Source organism: Bos taurus, chromosome 16 (assembly GCF_002263795.3).
Source record: "Bos taurus isolate L1 Dominette 01449 registration number 42190680 breed Hereford chromosome 16, ARS-UCD2.0, whole genome shotgun sequence".
NCBI lineage: Eukaryota > Metazoa > Chordata > Mammalia > Artiodactyla > Bovidae > Bos > Bos taurus.
Window position 1 is genome coordinate 43,871,601 of NC_037343.1, and position 16,593 is coordinate 43,888,193.

General features: G+C 48.8%; 1 non-coding gene across 1 annotated transcript; it reads right to left on the reverse strand.

Moving 5' to 3' along the window:
- Positions 1-11,303: 11,303 nt before the first annotated feature.
- LOC112441924 (U6 spliceosomal RNA) lies at positions 11,304-11,410 on the reverse strand. The gene has a single exon (XR_003029879.1). It is a non-coding gene; the product is annotated as a U6 spliceosomal RNA (small nuclear RNA).
- Between the last annotated feature and the right edge of the window lie 5,183 nt (positions 11,411-16,593).

Here is a 16,593-nt window from a genome sequence, read left to right on the forward strand (position 1 = left end):
AGATGGGAAGAAAAACAGCCTGGAGGGAAGCAGGTGGAGGGAATGGTCCAGAAGGAAGGAAGACAGTAACGAAGCAGGAATGAGAGGGCCCGGGCTGGATGGGAGCATGGACAGTCCCTGGTGACAGGCAGGCGGGAAGAAGACAGGGCATAGGTGTCCATAGACTGGCAGAGAGGTTGTGGGAATACGGGGACTTCTGGGGTTTTTTTCCTGTTAATTAGGAAGCAAGCTCATCAGCTGAGAGAGAGGAGAAGAGAAAAGGTGCTGAGAATGGAGGCGAGAAGCGAGGGTGTGAAAGTCCGTCTGGGATCCTGTGAAGAGGAGCTCTGGGAGAGGTGTGGCTGTGTGTTCTCCAGATGCTTTGGGCTTTGGTCCGAGTGAATCTGCTTGTCTGTCTTCCCTCCCCAGCCCCTGCCAGCCTCGCTCCCTGCCTCATCGTGGACTTCCCCAGCTCTAGGGTTGGGGAGGGGAGGAGAGTGAAGCTCCTGGCTCCCCCTGGCCCGGGTCTCTCTGCTGAAGTTGGTTTGAGCCAGTTTCTCTCACTGTATCTCCTTGAACACTTTACTCGAAACTTCTAACTTCAGTTTCTCTCCTCTTATCCATCTGCCCTCCTGTCCCAGCCAGATCCTATTTCCAGAAGAGTTCATTGCTCTATAGCCATTAGTTAGGTAAAGACAAAGTTCTGGAAAGTTCCAAGGTCCTTAGTGGGAGTGATCACAACCAGTGCTTACCAAGCATCAGGCATTTTGTAAGCAATCTTCACCCAGTTAACTTACCCAGGTCTCACAGTGGTTCTCCACTCAGCCTCTACTGTGATTTCCACAGCACCCAGGAAAGGTGGGGGAGCGGGGGGTGGGGCTGAGCTGGAATTCATGCCCTTGGGGCCTGACTTGGTCCAGAAGCTGCCAGGTCCCGTGCAGCTGGACGGTACAGAAGGGTCTGGTACAGGGTTATGGTGGGATTGGTGTGTTGTTGTTGTTCAGTCGCTCAGTCGTGTCTGACTCTGCGACCCCATGGACTGCAGCACACCAGGCTTCTCTGTCCTTCACCATATCCTGGAGTTTGCTCAAACTCATGTCCATTGAGTCAATGATGCCATCCAACCATCTCATCCTCTGTTGCCCCCTCCTCCTCTTGCCCTCAATCTTTCCCAGCATCAGGGTCTTTCCCAGTGAGTTGGCCCTTCGCATCAGGTGTGAAAGTATTGGAGAATTGGTATATAACAAGCAAAGGGGAGTTAAAATTTTACAGATGCAGATTTCCCTGGTGGTCTTGTGATTAAGAATTTACCTTCCAATTAAGGGGACGTGGGTTTGATCCCCGGTGGGGAACTAAGATCCCACAAGCTGTGGGGCAAGTAAGCTTGCTTGTGGCAACAAAGATCCAGCACAACCAAATAAAGAAGAAGAATTTCCAGATGGCTTTTCAAGCAGGTATTAAACTGAGCGACAGGACTCTTTGGTCACATGGCTCAGACACCCAGAAACTGGGCATGTGGTGGAAAGAGACAGGAGGACTGTGGCTCAGAGCCTCTTAAGGGAGGTCCAGGGTGAGTTGTCATGTACGAACGTGAGAGTTGGACCATAAAGAAGGCTGAGCGCCAAAGAATTGATGCTTTCGAACTGTGGTGCTTAAGAAGACTCTTCAGAGTACCTCCTAAAGGAAAGTCCATCCTAAATGGACCCAAATCAACCCTGAATACTCATTGGAAATACTGATGCTGAAGCTGAAGCTCCAATACTTTGGCCACTTGATGTGAAGAGCCGACTCATTGGAAAAGACCCTGATGCTGGGAAAGATTAAAGACAGAAGGAGAAGAGGGTGACAGAGGCTGAGATGGTTGGATGGCATCACCGACTCAAGGGACATGAACTTAGAAAACTCTGGGAGATGGTGAGGGACAGGGAGGCCTGGCGTGCTGCAGCCCATGGGTTGCAAAGTGTCTGACACAACTTGGCAACTGAACAGCAACAACAGGGTGGGTTGTAGTAGGTGATGCTGGTGCTGCTTTTGTCTTCCCACAAGGGGCCCCCTTCCCAACCTTCCAGGGACCCCTTGTTAACAGTCAAAAGGTCCCCAGGTCCTGAGACCCAGGAAGCAAGGGGCAGGAGAACAACCCACATCAGAGTAGGGTGTTAGGTCTTTCCTGCCAAGTTTGACGTGATCCTTCCTCCCTGTCCAAATTCCCTTCTCTGAACTCAGAATCCCCAAAACCCAAAGGGATTCTGGCCTCAGGACTAGCAGCTGCTTCCCATCCCCTTCTTCTCTCCACCTTCTCCAGAGGTCACTGGGGCAGGAACATTTTAAAATGTGTGGGAGATATGTTCTGAGCATTGCTCACATAGAACTCATTTTAACTCATCTTCCATCCAGGGAGCCCAGCTCTGCTCACTTTAATGAAGCTTGATTCTCAACAGCAGGGGGTTGCTTAGAAAAACTTATGGTACCAAAGATGAAAAAGTGTGCCATCATCAGGATCGTGTAGAAGAATATTTAATGAAAAGGGAAAACGTTCAAAAGATGAGACATTTTTTTAAAAAGCTGCCTTAGAGAAACAAAACCCGTGTGCCCCAACATCATCCCAATTTTACTAAACAAATATGCACATTTCACTCATTTATTCCTTCAACTGACATCTATGAAAAGAGGAGCCTCCTGAGAGTCAAGCCTCACCCTGCAGGCAGCGGGGTAGGAGTGGGTGGGGGATGGCTGTGAGGAAGCCCACCTGCTCCATTCTCTCAGGTAAGCCACAGGCAGTCTAGGCCACCGGAGGAAAGTGCCAGGGGCCATGGGAAGCCTTGGAGTCTTCCTGGAGGAAGCCGCACTGGAAGGAAAAGTTGCAGAAGTGAGCTACTTGGTCAGAGAGTGAGGGAGACCCAGAGACTGTGGAGACCTCACCAGTTTGGGTACTGGCCAGATAAAGCCCAGGCAATGCTCAGGCTGAACTGGAAGGGGGGTGGGGGGCTCCTGACCAAGGCAGATGGGGCCCTGTGAGCCACCAGAACAGGAGCCGCCCAAGAGTCTGGGTTCATCCATCTCCCGTCCTTCACACACAGTCTTACAGAGGAAATAAAAATGGGTGGGAAAAATGGGGGTGGTCAGGGAAGGCGCCTCTGAGGAGATGAGATCTAAGCAGAGACCCTTGGGAAGAGTGTGGAGAGGGTCATCCAGGCAGGAAGTGTCACATGTCTGTGGGTGCCAAGGCTTGGAAGTTGGAGGGGCCTGAGATATTCCAGGAGCTGCAGAAAGATCACTGCATTAGAGGACTGCACATTGCTCCGCCATGTGCAGGGATCCTGGAGGGTGTTTGCGGGGTTTGTGTGGTGTCTTAGACCATAGAGAATCTGCCAGCAATGCTGGAGACCTGGGTTTGATCCCTGGGTAGGGAAGATCCCCTGGAGAAGGGAATGGCTATCCACTCCTGTATTCTTGCCTGGAGAGTGCCATGGACAGAGGAGCCTGGCGGGCTGCAATCTGTGGAGTCACAAAGAGTCAGACACAACTGAATGGCTAACACTTTCACGTTTGTCTGTATAAACAATCCTGAAGAATACAGAATCAGAGTGGCATCACTGTCTGTGCAGCCCAATCTCATGTGATTCCCCAAAGTAATGCCTTGCTGGCCAGTGGGAGGCACCCCAGGCTCCCTCCTGGGCTGGCTGCATAGGTGTGAGGACCTGAACTTCTCGAAGCACTGGGTGGTTAAGTGCCCCAGCTAATAGACAACTCTAGTCTCTGTTGGTCCCAGGCATCGAGGAAGATGCTCTTTGAGGAAGGTGATCCAAAGTGTGGGGGACCCTGAGGTGTGGGGCCTGCAGTTCCTGTACTGTCTTGTTTGAATCTAAGGGTGGTACTGGGTTGGAGGGTGGGTGGTGAGCCAGGGAGCCAGGGATGAAGGAGGGAGGGGAAGGCAGGGTTGAAGGGGGCAGGGCCCCCAGGGACTGGGCTGGATGCTCAGAACCCAGGGAAGCCAGCACTAAGTGTTGGCAGCACTGGTCTCCTTTGGGTCCCAGGCATTGGGAAGCCATGAACAAGCCCCCCGCCTCCCAGAGCCAGAGGCAAGCCCCTAGTTGTACAAGCGGGACCAGTGAAGGCAATGAAGCTCTGCCTTTAGATTGCTGGGATCCCCAGTACAGCTGTGACCAGCTTGAGGCATGTGGGGTTTTCTCAGTGCAGGACGGGAGCGGGGAGCCCCTCCCCACCTCTTCCCTCCATGTACTCCTGGAATTAGATGAGCTGGTCTCTCCCCAAACCTCTCCCTGGTGTGGGCCCTGCTTAAGACAGAGGGCCCAGGTGCCCTCTCTGCAGCCTGGCCTTCCAGTGCGCTCAGCACCCAATTAACAGATGAGCGAATGTGACCACCATGACCGAGCAACTGCTCTTCCCTCCCGCCATGGGCTCTTCACAAGCCTGGTAAAATGCCATGATGTGGCATCAGCGGCCACAGTTTAGGAGACCCAGAGACCTTGTGCACGTTGCCCAAGCCCACCCTGATGATGAGGAGCAGAAAGGAGATTTAAGCCCAAGTTTATTTGGTGACACCAAGTAGCAACATCCTCGTGGGTCAGTCCCATGGACCAAGCACTGACTGGTGTCGTACTGACTGCAAGGCAGCTAACCCTCACTATGGCTCTGGGAGGATCCAGATCCACCGTATCAAAGCCACAGGGACATCCAGAGAGTCCCTCATTGTGAAACTCATGAGTCATTCTGCAGTAAAATGTATGGCTTGCATGCAAAGCGTGAGGAGGCAGGGAGTGGGTGGATAATTGAGATTGTAGCCTTACAATCTCAGTGGTCAGAGATTTAGCCAAGTGAGTTTGTGCTAAATTCAAACACATTCTGTTTTCAGAGCTTTGGGCGCTTAGGGATTGACAATAATTGATTGTGAGTCTGGATTGCTCCCATTTTATAGATTACAAAACTGAGGCACAGAAAGGATCCAACTTTATGTGGGAATTGGTTGAGTTTGGGATTTACATACTTTTTTTGTTTGATTTTTTTTGGCCATGTTGCATGTCCTGCAGGATCTTAATTCCTTGACCAGGGATTGAACCTGGGCCCTGGCAGTGAAAGCACCAAGTCCTAACCACTGGACTGCCAGAGAATTCCTTGAGTTGAGATTTAAATCAGGCCATGTTGTCAGCTTCTGTGCTCCCCTGCCTGCTGTATCCCCAGCCCAGTAACTATGTAACAAGCACCTTTACACTATAGACTCAGACTTACACCAGCCCCAAGAGATAGAAAACAAGCCCCTAGTTTTTTTCCAGGAGGAAACTGAGTCTCAGGAGAGTAATTTACTGAAGATGAGCAAGCCAGTAACTGACTGGTAGAGGCAGAGTTTCACCCGGTTCTGCCCGCTCCAAGCCCACGTTCTTTCCAGTGGACGGCTAGATTGTGTCCTGAGTATACACACAAAAGTTACAAAAGAGTAAATGCTTGTAAATACATACAGTGTACAGAAGGCTACAAGAAATCCTGGTGTTTTCACGCCCTCCAGTCCTATTCCGCAGAGGTTATCAGGGCTGACAGTTGGATATGAGTTCCTTCGTGGCAGGAGGGGCTACATAATCGCAGGGCCCAGTGCAAAAATAAAAATATGGGGCCCTTTGTTCCAAAAAGATGAGGAATTTAAGATGATGATAGTAAACCAAATGGATCACAGAGCCTTTCTGGATGGGGGGGCGGTCTGTGCCACTGTCTGGTTCTCACACCCATGAACCCAGCTCTGCTCACTGACCAGGGATCGAACCCAGGCCCCCTTGCATCAGGAGGGTGGAGTCTTAGCCACTAGACCACCAGGGAAGTCCCCTCTCTCTCCTCTTAAAAGGATCCCAGTCCTGTTGGGCTCAGGACTCCACTCTTATGACCTCATTTAATCTTTTTTTTCTAAGTTTTAATTTATTAGTTTTAACTGGAGGCTAATCACTTTACAATATTGTAGTGGGTTTTCCCATACATTGACATGAATCAGTCACAGGTGTACATGTGTCCCCCCATTCTGAACCCCCCTCCACCTCCCTCCCCATCCCATCCCTCTGGGTTGTCCTAGCGCACCAGCTTTGAGTGCACTGATTCATGCATTGAACTTGGACCAGTGATCTATTTCACATATGGTAATGTACACGTTTCAATGCTATTCTCTCAAATTGTCCCACCCTCGCCTTTTCCCACAGAGTCCAAAAGTCTGTTCTTTACACTGTGTCTCTTTTGCTGTCTTGCATATAGAGTCGTCGTTACCATCCTTTAAATTCCATATATGTATTTATTAATATATAGTATGGGTGTTTTTCTTTCTGACTTACTTCACTCTGAATAATAGGCTCCGGTTTCATCCACCTCATTAAAACTGACTCAAACGCATTCTTTTTTATAGCTGAGTAATATTCTATTGTGTACGTGTACCACAAATCTCTTATCCATCTGTCTGCTGATGGATACCTAGGTTGCTTCCATGTCCTATCTATTGTAAACAGTGCTGCAGTGAACATTGGGGTACATGAATCTCTTTCAATTCTGGTTTCCTTGGGGTGTATGCCCAGCAGTGGGATTGCTGGGCCGTATGGCAGTTCTATTCCCAGTTTTTAAAGGAATCTCCATACTGTCCTCCATAGTGGCTGTACTAGTTTGCATTCCCAACAACAGCGTAAGAGGGTTCCCTTTTCTCCACATCCTCTCCAGCATTTAGTGTTTGTAGACTTTTTGAAGGCTGCCATTCTGACTGGCGTGAGATGGTACCTCATTGTGGTTTTGGTTTGCATTTCTCTGATAATGAGTGATGTTGAGCATCTTTTCATGTGTCTGTTAGCCATCTGTATGTCTTCTTAGGAGAAATGTCTGTTTAGTTCTTTGGCCCATTTTTTGATGGATGACCTCATTTAATCGTAATGACCTTAAAGAGTCTGTTTCCAAATACAGTCACGTTGAGGGTTAGAGCTCAACGTATGAATTTTAGGGGAGCACAGTTCAGTCTGTAACATCACCCAGACAGGAAGGCACACAAATCCTACGTGTACAGCTTGATGAGTTTTCACAAGCCATACCAGCTGCATCCAGCTCATGAAAGAGAACATGATAAGTGCCTAGAACACCACCTCTCCAGGCTCCCTTCTAGGCACTTTCCATCCCCCCAGAGACTAACTGATACAAATCAGACTTGGCTGTGCTCACCCGACAATGCACAGGAAGCCAATCTGCCTACAGTGGGCTGTGGTGAAGGAAAGGACAGTCTTTAGTGCAGGTGCCCAATGTGGGGCCAAGCACGGAGAATGCGCAGCTTGTGCTCAGAAGACCTGAACTCCCCAGTGGCTTTCGGGGAAGGTGTTTGTGTTTTTTTAAAATATTTATTTATTTATTTGGCTGCATCGAGTCTTAGCTGCAGCACACAGGATCTTTGTTTCGGCACACAGACTCCCTAGTTGTGGTTCCTGGGCTCCAGAATGCAAGGGCTCAGTAGTTTGTGGCATGTGGGCTTAGTTGCTTTGCAGCGTGTGGGGTCCTCAGTTCCTGACCAGGGATTGAACCTGTGTCCCCCACATTGCACGGTAGATTCTTAACCACTGGATCACCAGGGAAGCCCCTAGGGAAGAATTTTTAAAGGCAAGGTAAGGGAGAAGGTCTCAGGGTGCCTGATCAGCTTGTAGACAGTCTTCTGATTGGTTGGGAGGTGAGGCAACTGGGTGGTATTTCAGGAGTCAGCATCATCAAGCTTCTGGCTCCAACTGGTCTGGGGTCTAGGTACTGGTGGTCAGCAAGCAGTTAACTTCTTCCACCTGGTGGGGGTTTTAGCATCTGCAAAACAGCTCAAAGATATGGCTCAGTATATTATCTACAGTCCTTGAGGAGGAACTAAAGGTCCTTGATTTGTTTTATGGCTAAACTATTAGTATTTTGTCTTGCTTGACTATTTTCCTTTGTTTCTGCATTTTCTCACTTCTCTGATTATATTTGCTCTTTGAAACTCAGAGAAGACCTAAGAGGTTAAAACTTTGGTACACCTGGAGAAGGCAATGGCAACCCACTCCAGTACTCTTGCCTGGAGAATCCCATGGACGGAGGAGCCTGGGCTACAGTCTCAAAGACTCAGACATGACTGAGCGACTTCACTTTCACTTTCACTTTCCTTTCTCTGTAAGTACAGGGAACTACACTCAGTGCTCTGTGGTGACCTGAATGGGAAGGAAATCCAAAAAAGAGGGGATATATACGTATCAGATCAGATCAGATCTGATTCAGCAACTACACTCCAATAAAAGTTAAAAAAAAAAAAACAAAAAACTTTGGTACAAATAAGAGGTGGGAGGGGGACACTGGAATCTGTTTCCAGGAAGGCCCCATGGGGTCCTTCTTGATTTTACAACCACTATTGTGATTCTAACCTTATAGATTATTGTCTGATTTTAAACTTTTGTTTTAGCAAATGTATTTATTTTTAATTATTATTAAAAAAATTTTTTTTTGGCTGTGGTGAGTCTCTGTTGCTGCATGTAGGCTTTATTTAGTTGCAGTAGCAGGGGCTACCCTCCTGCTGTGGGCTGCGGGCTTCTCGTTGCAGTGGCTTCTCCTGTTGCGGTGGTTTCTCCTGCTGCAGAGCACAGGTTCTAGGAGAGAGGGCTTCAGTAGTTGTGGATCCCAGGCTCTAAAGCTCAGGTTCAGTAGTCGTGGCGCACAGGCTTGGTTGCTCGGAGGTCCATGGGGTCTTCCCGGATCACGGTCAAACCTGTGTCCCCTGAATTTTAAGGAGGACTCTTAACCACTGGACCGCCAGGGAAGCTCTGTTTTAAATTATTTTTTAATGTTTCTTTTTATTTATTCAATGTTTTGGATGGTCCTTTCAGCATGTGGGATCTCAGTTTCCTGGACTAGTGACTGAACCCGAGCCCCCTGCATTGGCAAGGTGGAGTCTTAACCATGGAACTATCAGAGGAGTCCCTGATTTTGAAATTTTTGTATATTTATGTGTTCAGTTATGTGTTCAATGCTGTGTTATGAGTTCATCCATTTTTTAAAAAAAATCATTTAGTTAGTTTTTGGTCGTGCTGCGTCTTTGTTGCTGTGTGGGCTTTTTGCTGTTGTGGTGAGCAGGGGCTTCTCATTGTGGGGGCTTCTTTTGTTGTGGAGCACAGGCTCTAAAGTGCAGGAGCTTCAGTGGTCACAGTTCCTGGGCTCTAGAGCACAGGCTCCGGAGAAGGCAATGGCACCCCACTCTAGTACTCTTTCCTGGAAAATCCCATGGATGGAGGAGCCTGGTAGGCTGCAGTCCATGGGGTCGCACAGAGTCGGACATGACTGAAGCAACTTAGCAGCAGCAGCAGCAGCAGAGCACAGGCTCAATAGTTGTGGCACAAGGGTTTTGTTGCTCTGAGGTTTGTGGGATCTTCCAGGATTAGGGATTGAACCCATGTCTCCTGCATGGGCAGGTGGACTCTTTACCACTGAGTCACCAGGGAAGCCCATGAGTTCATCCATTTTGTTGCACATAGAAAAAATCTGCTCATTTCATGGCTGCGTCAATGTCTACATGCGTAAAAGTCCACTTTTACTGTAATTTTTTACCTATTCCATTGGATGGACGTTTAATTCGTTTCCTGTTTTGGGTCCTGCAGCAAGTGCAGAGGGCAAACAGGGACTGCGAAATGAAGGTCAGTCTCTGAGAATCTAACAGGTGAAGGAATCGGATTTTTTTTAAAAATGTTAATTTCTTTGGCTGCACTGGGTCTTAGTTGTGGCACGCGGGATCTTTCGTTGGCAGCACACAGACTCTCCAGTTTCAGCATTCAGGCTTACTTGCTCCGCAGTATGTGGGGTCTTAGTTCCTCGACTAGGGATTCAACCCAAGTCCCCTGTGCTGCAAGGCAGATTCTCAACCACTGGGCCAAAAAGTGCTTTTGTTTCATCTCTTGTGTTTATCTGCATCCATATTTTCCCCCTTCCCCAGCTCATTTAGCTCATCAGGATCTCTGAGGGTGGGAACCAGCAACAGTGCTTTTTAAAGTCCCCCATGCTTCTTGGATGGCTCAGTGGTAAAGAATCTGCCTGCCAATGCAGGAGATGCGGGTTTGATCCCTGGGTTGGGAAGATCCCCTGGAGGAGGAAATGGCAACCTACTCTAGTATTCTTGCTGGGAAATCTCATGGACAGAGGAGCCTGGTGGGCTACAGTCCATGGGGTCTCAAAAGAGTTGGACATGACTTAGTGACTAAACAATAATAGGTGATTCCAGAATCCTGCCAAGGCTGAGAATCAGTGATTCAGGCTTGGAATTTTAGAGCTGTGTGTTAGTGAGGCAGGGAGTTCCAGCCGGCCTGTGGGCGTTGCTTGGGTAATCTTGGTGGGCCCTGGATCAGGAAGTGGGTTCTAAGTGCCAGCCTCGGATCAGAAGGAAGATTGGAGGTGGTGGGGAGCAGGTGCTGCCTCCTGGAAACACCCTCAGGGTCCCTTCATCTGGCAAGACTTGTGAGCACTGTTTCTGGAGCTTGTTAGAAATGCAGATACCTGGGTTCTTCCTCAGATCGAAGGTTCAGACTTTTAAGGAGTCCTGTGCACACAAAAGTTTGAAAACCACTGATTTTAAAAGTCGGCAAGTTCAGGATCTGGAATCTAGAGCATGCATGAGATTCCTGCTGATGTTGCGTATCATCATGGGGAGAGGCAGTGCCTCAGTTTCCTCATCTGTAAAATGTGTCCCGTGGTCTCTCCTGTTGTTTCCAACAAGAGGATCTGGTCCAGTTTGAACTAAGTCTGAGTTAGTTGCAAGCTGAAAGCTTTTAAGTTGCCATCATGTACAATGTTAATACCTTTAAAAAGACACTACAAAAAATTTAGCTGGTGTGTTTCTTTATGGTTTATTTCTTTAATTAACATATCGATTGGTTTTTGGCTGTGCTGAGTCTTTGTTGTAGTGGGTGGGCTTCTCATTATGATGGCTTCTCTTGTTGCTGAGCACAGGCTCTAGGCTCACAGACTTCAGTAATTGCAGCATTCGGGCTCAGGAATTGTGGTGCTTGGGCTTAGTTGCTTTGGCGTGTGGAATTTTCCCAGACCAGGGACTGAGCTCATGTCACCTGCATTGGCAGGCAGACTTTTATCCACAAGCCACCAGGGAAGTCCCTGATGTGTTTCTAATAATGAGTTAGGGATCAAGTAGAAGATTAGGGATATTTATTAGGAGGAAAATGCATAAGAAAAATAATTAAAGCAACCGTTCCATTAAGCAGTGTTATTGTAATGATCAAGGATCCCCCAAGTTCTGGAAATAATTTTTTTTAAATAAACATTTTACTTTGAAACAATTTTATTTTTTTTTAAATATGGAACGCTTCACGAATTTGCATATCATCCTTGCGCAGGGGCCATGCTAATCTTCTCTGTATTGTTCCAATTTTAGTATATGTGCTGCCGAAGCGAGCACTGAAACAATTTTAGATTTACAGAAAAGAAGGCACACAGAATTCCTGTTTACCCTATATCTAGCGTCCACTATTGCTAGCATCTGGTACAATCTTCACAATGAATAAACTGATATTACTACTAGAAAAAACTCTCTATATTTTCTTTTTAAATAGACTAATATTTTGGAAATCCATAGCAATTCCATGTGTTCTAGTGATTTTGTGGGGGAAATATACAAGGTCAACAAAATGTGTTGAGAAGCAACTTCAGGCTGGTTACTGCTTGCTCAGCACGGAAGCAGAAAAAGAGACCTGCTGATGTGGACTCTTCCTATACTGCTTGGTTGTGCCAGGGGTCACTTGGGGCCATTTACACCAGCCCTTCTATAAAGTCATCAGCTAATGCAGTTGGTAATTTAGCAGATTGGAGTGAAGGGGCCAAATAAAAATGAAATATTGAACCCAACTCTCCTGCCCACTTTGCTATTTTTAAGGTCAAACTAGAGATCCATGTTCCTTGGGCTCCACTGCAGTGAATTTGGGAGCTGCAAGTTCATGATAAGCTGTTGATGTCTCTGCAAACAGAAAATCGAATCTCCAGACACAATCCCCGCTCAGCAAACCTCTCAGCAGCTGCAGGCAGGCCTCAAGGTCATAAAAGGCCCTAACCGGTGATGGATGGCTGCCCGGGACTAGATCTAGTCATCAAGTCAACTCCAGAAAATCACGAGCTTTCCCTTAACCCCCTATTTCTTCCAGCATCATGTCTAAGCAAGTTGAAAGGAGGCAATCACACATCCCCTGGTGGCATCTGGCAATTCTCAGGGAATGTTCTGGCAACTTGGTGGGCGAGCGAGGGCTATGCCACGTGGATTTATGCTGGCACGTGTGATTTAGATGGACGAACTTGGAAAGGTCCACTGGTGTTAGAATGGAAGAGCTCAAGTTGCTTAAAGAAATTCTTTCTACAGAGGCACCGAGCGGCCCCAGCAGCGCACCCTGACGCACAGGCTGCCTGACTCTGGCTTAGGTGCCGCAAGCTGTCAGGAAGCCCCTACGTACGTATTATGAATTGCCACATTCGATTCAAGCTTGTTGCTGTTGCTGTTCAGTCACTAAGTTCTGTCCGACTCTTTGCGACCCGATAGACTGCAGCAAGCCGGGCCTCCCTGTCCTCACTGTCTCCAGGAGTTTGCCCAAGTTCATGTCCATTGAGTTGGTGATGTTATTCAAAGCTGTGTAATTCAGTTAAGTCAAGGAAAGGACAAAATACAGAAATGCTGTTATGCTCATAAATTTTGGGCTCAGATCCTACTTGGTTCTCCAAAAATTGAACAATTTTTATTTTTTATAATTTTATTTACTTATTGATTTTTGGCTGTCTTGGGTCTTTGTTGCTGCATCAGCTTTTTTTTCCCCTCTAGTTGTGAAGAGCAGGAGGCTGTTCTGTAGGTGAGGCGCGAGGGCTTTTCATGATGGTGGCTTCTCTTGTCGCAGAGCACGGTCTAGGGAACCAGGGCTTCAGCAGTTGTGGCTCATGGGCTAAACTGCCCCTTGGCATGTGGAGTCTTCACCGACCGTGAGGTCGAACCCATGTCCGCTGCAGGCAGATTCTTAACCACTGGACCATCAGGGAAGTCCCGATGAGTCACCTTTTAAAAATGCTTGTTTGCTCCTGTCTCTCCCTTGCTTGTACTTGACATTGGCTTTCCCTTTGCTCTTAGGATGAAGTCTAAAATTCCTCATGTGCCATTTGTGGGTGACAAATGACATCCTTTGTGGGTGGCTTCTGCTCTCCTGGGCTCAGCTGGAGCTACTCACACCCTCCATCCCAGGGTTTTTGTCACAGTAACTTTCCAATTCCTTACGCCACCCTGGGGCCTTTGCATAAGCACTTACTCCTACTTAGAGTGACCTGTCTCATCTTGCCTTAAAGTTTCGTCTCCAACCTCGAGACTATGACCCATGACTTCGAAGCCCTGAAGGTGTGTCATTGTGTACTCACTGGGTGCTTATCTAAGCCCGGCCTCCTGCTCTACGTAGCCCCCAGGGAGCAGGGACACCTCTGTTCTGCCCAACATTGTAGCCCCAGTGCCTGGCACAGCCTGGAGCACTCTAGGGACACCACAATGCTTATTGTGAAAACCTAGTTATGGATGAAGAAGACGCACCGGAATCCTGTTTCTCTCCCTTCCTTCACCGTGATCTAGCCCACTCGCTGTCATCTGTCAGATGCTTTGGGGGCTGAGAGCAGCTTCCCCCACTTTTACCCTCTGTAACAAAATGCCCTCAGAGCTGCTACCACAAAAAGCAATTTTGCAGGACTTCCCTGGTGGTCCAGTGGTTAAGAATCCGACTGCCAATGCAGGGGACATGGGTTCGATGCCTGGTACGGGAAGATTCCCCATGGCTCCAGGCAACTAAGCCCTCAAGCCCCAACTACTGAACCTGCACTCTAAAGCCCGTGTTCTGCAAGAGAAACCACCATAATGAGAAGCCCCCACATTGAAACTAGAGAATAGCCCCTGCTCACAGCAACGAAGACCCAGTGCAGCCCCCTCCCCCGCCAAAAAAAAGCATTTTGCAGCAGTGGAGCCACTCCAGACCCCCCAAACATTCTCTAACGGGGGGCTTCTGCCTCTGATTGCCCCTCAGTGGGGACAGGAGGTCCAAGGTCCTTCCACTTATGTTGCATGGAGTGCTCCAAGTGTCACACAGCTAGTAGGCAAGGTGGCTGGTATGCTGTCGGTGATTTTTCTAATCAGCACACCTTTTTTCTGACATACAACCTCACGTGCCGCCCAGACTATGAAAACTGAGTTTCTCTGCTGGACTTGGTGCTGAGCACCTGCTCACCTCCTTTCCCCCCCACCCCACTCCCAAGTCCCTCCCTGGGGGCTGAATTGGGGCGGGGACCATCTCTTTACCAACATGACCAGGGAACTTGGATCCTCCGACCGTCTTTCTATCCCACCACATAAGTTGTCTGGGAACCAGGTGCAGGTATCCAAAGCTAAAGTCGGATCAAGAATTTTTGAAGGGAAAAAAACTCCCAAGACAAAAAACCAAACCCTAGATCACCTTCTTTTCCTTTCTAGAATGCAACCAGGCAATGCATATAAAATGCTTTGGGTTCCTGATAAACCTGTGATAGAACAAAACCCCCCAAACCTATCCTAAGAACAGTCTTTAGGTACAGAAGACGCAGGTTCCCACAAGATGCTTACCCCTGTCCCGATGATTAAAAGCAGGAGTCTAGATGCTTGGCAGTAAGGGAAGGTCAGATTGCCTGCTTGTGCTCTCCGGGAAGGCACGCTGTAAGAGGGATGAGCAAGCACACTTGATATGGAATAGGCCGGTAACAGTTTAAAGTGAGAAGCAAAGTGGCAGAATGCGGCGGGCAGAGAGATGCCATTTTCACAAAAGAAAATATGAAGATACGTATGTAGAAAAAAAAAGAGTAGACACCAATATTTTAATTGTGAGATTATGGGTCATTTTCTTTTTTGCTCACTTGTATTTGTAGATTTTCTACAATAAACTTATTTCTCTTTCATAAGGAGACAACAGAAGATGACATTAGTGAGGGGATAACAGACACATCTACATCGCTTTCAGAAACCAGCGGGGCATCTCCCCACAGCCCTCTCCGCTGGGTCTCCTTGTCCCAGAGCAGGGCTTGGTGGGAGCTCTGAGCAGGGGGCCGGGTGTGACTTCTGAGGGAGCCTTGGGTTCTTCCTGGGCATGCACTCACAGGTTCCCTGGAGGAGAGGGCTGCTAAGAACTGGGCCCTTTGGCCTCCTGAGGTCACAGCCTCAGAGGACATCACAAGACCTGTGAAATCAGTGAACTCAGATGTGTTTGTGGCTCCATCTTCAGGTGGCACTAGTGGTAAAGAACCCTCCTGCCAATGCAGGAGATCCCGTGAAGGAAGGCATGGCAACCCACTGCAGTATTCTTGCCTGGAGAATCCTATGGACAGGGAGCCTGGAGGGCTAGTCCTTAGGGTCGCAGTCAGGCACACTGAAGTGACGTTGCACACAGGCACACACATTTGGGGCGGCTTGGCCCTGCTGCTACCACACACGGTTGGCTGTGATCCATGCGGGTCAGAGTGAGCAGCTCGGGCCCGTCCCTTCCCATCTGTCCTCAGGGCCGGTCAGACAGCCTGCCCTGCCATCCTCAGGGAGACAAGGACCCACCGACCACCCTCCCTACAGGTGCTGGGCCTGGATGAGTCCTTTGCCATAGTGGGGTGCTTCAGTCATCTCCAGATCAGCCCTGGATGGTGGGCCTGCTTCAGAGTCAAATTGAAGCCCACAGAAATGCAGACTCTGGTCACTGGGCAGCCTGGGCTCAGAACCTGTGCTGGGACACTCAGCAGGCCAGCCCCTGGGGTTCCCACCCAGGCTCCCAGCTCACTGGGGCACCTCCCAGTGCTACATTAGGGCCCACTGGGGCTGGCGTGTGGGCTGGGGGTCCACCAGTGCATCTGGGGAGGCTGGTGCCAAGTTCACTTGCTGGGAGGATGGCTGGGCCATTCCAAGTGGGCTCAGAAAACAAGGTCTGTCACATGGATCATCCAGGGCCAGGTCAGGGGCCACCGGCTGGGAAAGGCGAAGAGCCGGCTGAACCCCTGCTCTCGCTGCTTACCCAGGGCCTCCTATCTCTGCTCCAGTTCACCCTCCCGCCCAGGCCCACCCAGGTAGCTGATTGTTGTTCAGTTGCCCAGTCGTGTCTGACTCTTTGTGACCCCATGGACTGCAGCACGCCACACTTCCCTGTCCTTTACCATCTCTCAGAGTTTGCTCAAACTCATGTCCATTGTTGATGATCCCATCCAGCCATCTCATCCTATCTACCCCTTCTCCTTCCCCAGACATCTGCCCTCAATCTTTCCCAGCATCAGGGTCTTTTCCAGAGTCAGCTCTTCGCATCAGATTGCCAAACTATTGGAGCTTCAGCTTCAGTCCTTCCAATGAATGTTCAGGTTGATTTCCTTTAGGATTGACTGGTTTGATCTTCCAGTCCAAGGGAGTCTCAAGAGTCTTGCCTTTCCAACCACAGTTCGAAAGCATCAATTGTTTGGTGCTCAGCCTTCTTAATAGTCCAATTCTCACATCCATACATGACTATTGGAAAGACCATAGCTTTGACTAGATGGACCTTTGTCGGCAAAGTATGTCTCTGCTGATGTCCTTTC